The sequence below is a fragment of the Teleopsis dalmanni genome, chromosome 1 (genome assembly GCF_002237135.1).
Source record: "Teleopsis dalmanni isolate 2A chromosome 1, ASM223713v2, whole genome shotgun sequence".
Taxonomy (NCBI): domain Eukaryota; kingdom Metazoa; phylum Arthropoda; class Insecta; order Diptera; family Diopsidae; genus Teleopsis; species Teleopsis dalmanni.
In genome coordinates this window covers 78,644,589-78,651,494 of record NC_051846.1, presented here as the reverse complement: position 1 = coordinate 78,651,494, position 6,906 = coordinate 78,644,589, and positions in this window count along the sequence as shown.

Sequence of the window (6,906 nt, the reverse complement as noted above, 5' to 3'; positions counted from 1 at the left end):
AATAAATTTAAATTATGCTTTTATTAGTACAGTAAGACCCCGCTTAACGCGTAGGATACGTTCCATCAAAATGGAGCGTAATGCGAAACAGCGCTAAACATGGCTGTGTTAACATGTAAATAATGGGATTAGGAGAAGATTGATAGAAAATTGTTAGAGTGTTTAATTTAATAATTGTTTTTTTTAATAATAATAAAACCAAATATATATATCTTACAAAAACAAAGACAATGTAAACGAATATATTTATATAAAATCAAATAAAATTCTAAGTCAGTCAGATCAGACAGATCATACAGTTTATTCTGTGTTTCCAATTTTCTGCTTTTTTGTCAAGAAGGCATCTGATGTAGTTTGCGTTTTCCTTTTCCAACTTCTGCTAGATGTTGTTGATAAGTGGTTAAAGCATCTATAACACCCCTTCTTGATTTTGAACTCCTGTCAAAATTTGGATCATTTTCAACAAATTGATCTATAATTTCAATTGTAGTGGTCAAACTCCTTTTTACAAACCCCATCGAACTGTCTATTTTGTTCCATCAAAATAGAGCGTAATGCGAAACAGCGCTAAACATGGCTGTGTTAACATGTAAATAATAGGATTAGGAGAAGATTGATAAAAAATTGTTTAAGTATTTAATTTAATAATTGTTTTTTTTAATAATAATAAAACCAAATATATATTTCTTACAAAAACAAAAACAATGTAAACGACTATATTTATATAAAATCAAATAAAATTCTAAGTCAGTTAGATCAGACAGATCATACAGTCTATTCTGTGTTTCCAATTTTCAGTCTTTTTGTCAAGAGAGCATCTGATGTAGTTTGCGTTTTCCTTTTCCAACTTCTGCTAGAAGTTGTTGATAAGTGGTTAAAGCATCTATAACACCCCTTCTTGATTTTGAACTCCTGTCAAAATTTGGATCATTTTCAACAAATTTATCCATAATTTCAGTTGTAGTTGTCAAACTCCTTTTTACAAACCCCATCGAAAGATCTTCTTGTTCTTCTTCGAAATCACTACTATCAACATTTTTGTTTTCTTCTTGCTCTATTAATTCTTTGAGCTTATCATTAGAAAGACTAGCTGTTGTTTCTTGAAATATTTCCTTGACGTCTTCCACATATACCTCAACTAAACCAATTTGTTTCGCTAAATCCACTATTTCTTCCACTATTTCATCCATGTCGACGATGCGTCCAATGTCTTCGCTCGTATTCAAATCTAGGCAAATGTTCTTCCATACTCCTTTAAAAGATTTTCTGTTGTCTTATTCCAAGAAAGATTTATGATAGGTTCATGATATAGTTTTTTCCAAAATTCTCTTATTGATTGCTTCTTCCGTCTCTTTTTTCAAACATCTGCTTAAATGTTCGGATTGAAATAATAGAGCACTAAACCGAAACAGCGTTAAACGAAACAGCGTTAACGGATCTTACTGTATTTGAAAACGAGTAGTGCAAAATACTTTATATATTTTCCAAACCGCAAAGAAAGAAAGAAAGAAAGAAATATTTGAAACAGAAAATATATATATATTAGTTCCAGTAGAGTCTATGTCTTCCATTTCGTTTTGTTGGATCCAACCGCTTTCACCTCTTAGGTTTTTTCAGTCCTATCAATTTCAAGGTCAAATTTTATTAGTATTTGGAAATGGATAGTGCACTGAGACTTAAAAGATCTATTGTATTTTTAGTATAAGAATGCATTCATCAATTCTTTGAAATATATCAGTATAATAGTAATGATAAATGATGATTGCGAAATAATTATTACATTTATAAATTTGTTTATCATGTGCATACATTCATTCCAAGATAATTGGCGAGACTTCAAAAAGATTATAATATTGATAAAGTAAATTGCAATATATCGATTATTTTAAATTGAATTGCATGGAATAAAAATTTTAAAGACTTTGCTGGAAAATTAACTTATTAATATTAAAGGTAATTTAATATGAATACATCACAAAAAATTTAAAAAGTATTTTTTAAAAGTGACAAATTTATAAAATGATTTTTTCAAATTAACCTTTATAAAATTCGACATATGTAATATGTATATTTTTGTTCTATTTGTTTAATATTGAATAACAAAATTAGAAAATTTTTTTTTTAGTAATATTTGTTTTAATTAAAATTTATTAGCTTTTAAAAAACAAGTTTTATTGTCAAGTGGAACATTGTATTTTGTATTTATATTAATTTCAATTCGGCATGATATTTTGAGGTGACTTTTTTGTATAATATTTTGGTTAATTTTATAAATTAATATTGTTTTCTAATTGTATTTTAAATACCACTATTTGTTGCTTCTCTTTATATATAGTACATATATATAAGAGATATTTCTTATTATCGGCAATTTATTTTGCAAAGCATATTCATAACTTTTAACAGTGTTAAAAACTCTTTTATTGGGGAACACATAATGATTGATCAAATTTGAAAAGACATGGACAATTTCGAGGCCAAATGGCCTGCGCCATGTTTAAGACCGCCGTCATTTTCGTCGCCTTACTTACGGATTCCAGTCTATGACCATGTGGGTAATATTGTCTTGGGGCCTCCGTAGTGTGTACCCTAATCAGGTCTACTTGCGCTTATGTATCTCCTGAAAAACTTCTCTTTGCTTTGCCACCTCTAAGAGGTTATTATTCCATGTAGTTTGCGGCCAAAATAAAAGCAATATTCAACGCAGACACCGATTAGGGAAGACTTGCAGTATTTGTATATCTCATGGTGCTGCGTTCCACTTCTCACACCTGTACAACATCGTCGATTTAATGAAAATAATGTAGAAAAATAAATATTCACAAGTACAAAAATGAGAGGAACAATTATTTCATGAAATAGAAAAGAAAAGATTGTTTGGAGATCGTTCATTTTTTAATTAATATTAAAGTGTATGTAAATATGATTCCGTAAAAGGAATAGTTTTTGGGATGAAAAACAGTTCATCGATAATTAAATAAAGAACAATAACCAACAGCATCTTTCATCGTTCTGATAAATAATTGAATAAGAGAAAAATGCGAAGAAATAGAACAAAACATTTAAAACTGAAAAATAATCGTAACTAAAAAAATTAAGATGTTAAAATAACAAACCGATATATAAAAAATATCAGAAGAAATTATAGACGGTATGTTACAATGATTATATTAGGACCCGGTTTCTGAAATAAATTTTTAATGGTGATTATTACAATTTTTTTTAGATCAATATATGCAGAATAAATAATTTTAATTGGGTGAGAAATTAATTGTATTATTTTTTTTACACTGGATAGAAAAAATTTATGATTTACCTACCAGAGGCAATGATCTTTGAAACGATTTCCTAATTTGGATAGTATCGATAATGCTAAAACTATAAACAATATATTCCAGCACACTTGAGAGGGTTAAACGAACTGTCCACGAAGAATAGTCAGAATAGTCGAAGAATACACAAAACTAAGGATTGATTTAAAAGGATTAATTAACTGACCTTTAATTTGCAGGCGACAAAGTCTCCCACGATTCAATATTCTTCAATTCATAAATATAATTCTAAAACTAATTCGAACAATAAAATTAAGTTATGATCAATCGAAATAAATGGTCATCATAAATGGAAGAGTTTCGAAACCCTTTCAGATCAAAATAGAGTTTGAGGATGAATTCTTAAACTCTTTTCTTTTTACTAGTAACAAAAAAATTAATTGAATATATAAAGTTCTTACTTAAGTTAGAGATGATATCTACAACCAATATATTTACAAGTACTAAGTTATACCAATGACATAGAAGTCTTGGGCCAGTGAACATCAAATAGAGCTGGTTTTATAGATGCTAATTTGGAGTAGTAAATTACACAATTAAGTAAATTAGTATAAGTAGGAAACTTGGAAGTCCTCAACGGCTGACATTTTGGCTTTCATTCAAAGAGCGGAATGTCTTCTGCTCGGTTAGAGCACAAAAGATCAACTATGGACGCGGTGATCCGCTCCGTTAGGAGCCAGTACCCTGTTTATTTCTATTCTTCTACTCTAAGTTGTAAACTTGTATGTATTTCAGTAGTACTATACTCCTGATTATACATCAATGTTGGAAATGAATAAGAAAGTTACTTCCAAATTTAGCATTCGATATTAGACCGGTTTGTGGAAATGATATTAATGAGATATGATTGATGGCTGAGATTTGTAGTTGGAAAACTCTACTTGAGAGTACTAAAAACTATTACTTATAGTTAAAGTTAAGGTATTATTAGTTATATAGTTATTATTAGTTGTATAGTTATTAGTTTTCGCAATAGTTTAACCGTAACTGTAACAAGCCATCTATTAGTGAATCTCATGTTTTGTTCCAAAATTGTGAACAATGGAATGCTATGATCTTTATTTTCGATGTTGTTGTCAAAATCGATTTTTTAAGCTATTTTATTTCGTTTGTTGATTATAATCATCTCCGGTCAACCAGGCTTTTACGTACAAGCGTATGTAAAATCCTTGGCAAACTTTATCCAGTAAGAGCATATACGCAGGATTAGAACACAGTTTTAGTTCTGTAATTCTAAATTGTATTTTGTATAAATTAAAGTTGAAAGACCAATTTTCTACCTCATTCTAAATTGATAAGATATTGTTTAACGAATATAATATATATCGTAGCGCTAAGTTTACGTTATCGCAAAACACACTAGAACTTGTTAGAAAATATCGCGAAAAGATGATTAATTATGATAAATCATTTTGAGTAAATAATTTTAAATGTGTTGAATATGAATAATTTTATATATTATATTTTATGTTGTATCATTCAAGAAGATCATTTAGTTTCCTACTTTTTAGTAAAGATCGTCATTGTTTGATTCATTTTGAAGTGACATTTGCTCAAATATTCAACTTAAATTTTTTGAAAAAGCTCTAAAATGTAAATTAAATTAAGACTAGACTAAACAATAAATATTTTTTCGTTTATAATATTTTATAAACAGTATCTTTGTTTAAAAAAACATATAAAAATACCAAATTAGTATATGAAAATTATGATTTATTAAATTTGTATTGCATTTAATATGCAAATAAATTAAAACGGTTTGATTGTCGCAATTGATTAATTGACGTAATTCGATAATTCGATAATTTCAACAAGGCGTTATTATTTTTTTGGCAAAATTTCATTAAAAACATTTCAATTAAGGCTATAAAAAGTTAAAAATAATTCTAATATTATTGCGATAAAGGCTACACGAGCTAGAACTGCATTTATCTATGCGATTTAACATAAAAAATAATTTGTGTTTTGTTCTGCTGTTCTGCGCTACTCGCTTTGCCTGCTAATTTTGTCTAGAAACATTTGAGGTGAATTGTCGAGAGTTGAACGCACGTGCATATTGGATTGAATACTGAACGTTGTCGCTGAGCACTGACGTTGAACGCTGACGCTGAACTAAAACATGAACTTTTCATTGTCAAACAAAAGCAAAACCGGAAAAACTATGTGATTTTCGCACAGACTGACAAGATTTTTAGCGCAATTAAAATGGTTTTTTCATATTTTAATGAATGACTCGACTCGTTCAGTTTAGTTATGTTTTTTTTTATGGAAAGCAAAATTTTATAAACGGCCATTGAGGTCATTAGTTTCATTTAGAAAATTGGAAATGGAAAATTATGTTTCCTCTCTTTTTTATTCCAATTAAAATTTATTTTCATTTTCGAAAGAGGCATTCTATGAGAATCGGGTTTTTTTTTTGTAAATATCTCATCAAATATTTAATTGTAAAATTTCAAAACTCATGGTTAGTTCCGGAAACATTTTGAAATTTATTGCATCTGAATTTTAGAAAAATTAAATTTAAAAACAGGTATATAAATCTAATAAGAAGGTTTTGTGCTATTATTATTGAAATATATCTTTCATTTAATGTAAATAAAATTTGAAATGAAATATTGCAATAAAAAAAGAGCTTGATTTTCGTAGACTACTATTTAGGATAAGAATTTAGTAATAATATGATAAATACGACTTAGGAGAGGTTAGATTATACAGGCGATCCCAAGGGATCCAATTAGGCTTATAGGCCCATTGTGCTACCGTATTATTAAAAACTCAAAAGTTAAAACCACTTAGAATCTTTGGCAAAGCCTATAATACTATTAGGAGAGAAGTCCTGAAGTTCGTCAAGATCCCTAAAAAAGAAAGTCCCTAAATGGAAAGCACTTTCATCGTCCTCTTTACAAGTGCAGCAGGTATGGTTGAAAGGCAGATTTAGACTTTTAGCATGGTTACGTAAGTAAATCTACTTAAACTCGACTTAGTCAAAAGAATAATTTCAATTTAGGAATACCTTTCGCTCAAAAAATATCCGATTTTGTTTTTTTTTTTTCTGTTATGTTGGTACACCCTTTCTTGACATAAGGTTTGTTTACAGCAGCTGTTAATGTGAGACTACCTCAAGTGCATTTAGCGATTTTTACTATGGAAAATTCTTATTGTACGTGATTTTTTGACCAAACACGGCATCACTGTCATAGCTCTGGCAACATTTTCGCCAGATCTGGATCCGTGCTTCTTTTTCCTGTTCCCGAAACTCAAATTGCCCCCTCGTGGTAAGCGTTTTGAGTCGATTGAATCGGTAAAAGAGAATTCGCTGAAGGAACTAAAAGCCATACCTTCACGGCCCTTCGAAAAGTGTATGGAAGAATGGGTTAAGCGTTGGCATATGTGTATCGCTTCAGAAGGAGTTTATTTTGAAGGAGATAAAATAAATTTGAAATAAAATTTAAATTTGTGTGTTTTATTTAAAAAATCCGAGTATTTTTTGAGCAGAAGGTAGAAATGAACGGGTTCCTCAACGGTTGACATTCTGGGTTTCATTCGGAAGGCCGAATGTCTTCTGTTCGGTTAG